Here is a 1,055-nt window from a genome sequence, read left to right as displayed (position 1 = left end):
GAAGATTAATTCAAGATGGATTAGAGACTTAAATGTTAGACCTAATACCATAAAAACCCTAGAAGAAAATCTAGGTAGTACCATTCAGGACATAGGCATGGGCAAGGACTTCATGTCTAAAACACCAAAAGCAACGGCAGCAAAAGCCAAAATTGACAAATGGGATCTCATTAAACTAAAGAGCTTCTGCACAGCAAAAGAAACTACCATCAGAGCGAACGGGCAACCTACAGAATGCGAGAAAATTTTTGCAATCTACTCATCTGACAAAGGACTAATATCCAGAACCTGTAAAGTACTCAAACAAATTTACAAGAAAAAAGCAAACAACCCCATCAAAAAGTGGGCAAAGGATATGAACAGACATTTCTCAAAAGAAGACATTCATACAGCCAACAGACACATGAAAAAATGCTCATCATCACTGGCCATCAGAGAAATGCAAATCAAAACCTTCTCACACCAGTTAGAATGGCAATCATTAAAAAGTCAGGAAACAATAGGTGCTGGAGAGGATGTGGAGAAATAGGGACACTTTTACACTGTTGTTGGGATTGTAAACTAGTTCAACCATTATGGAAAACAGTATGGCAATTCCTCAAGGATATAGAACTAGAAGTATCATATGACCCAGTTATCCCATTACTGGGTATATACCCAAAGGATTATAAATCATGCTGCTATAAAGACATATGCACACGTATGTTTATTGCGGCACTATTCACAATAGCAAAGACTGGGAATCAACCCAAATGTCCATCAGTGACAGACTGGATTAAGAAAATGTGGCGCATATACGCCATGGAATACTATGCAGCCATAAAAAAGGATGAGTTTGTGTCCTTTGTAGGGACATAGATGCAGCTGGAAACCATCTTTCTCAGCAAACTATCGCAGGAACAGAAAACCAAACACCGCATATTCTCACTCATAGGTGGGAACTGAACAATGAGATCACTTGGACTCGGGAAGGGGAACATCACGCACCGGGGCCTATCATGGGGAGGGGGAGGGAGGAGGGATTGCATTGGGAGTTATACCTGATGTAAATGACG

This window comes from Piliocolobus tephrosceles, chromosome 12 (genome assembly GCF_002776525.5).
Source record: "Piliocolobus tephrosceles isolate RC106 chromosome 12, ASM277652v3, whole genome shotgun sequence".
In the NCBI taxonomy this organism is placed as follows: Eukaryota; Metazoa; Chordata; class Mammalia; order Primates; family Cercopithecidae; genus Piliocolobus; species Piliocolobus tephrosceles.
The sequence above is the reverse complement of the archived record's forward strand: the minus strand, read 5'-3'. Positions refer to the sequence as shown.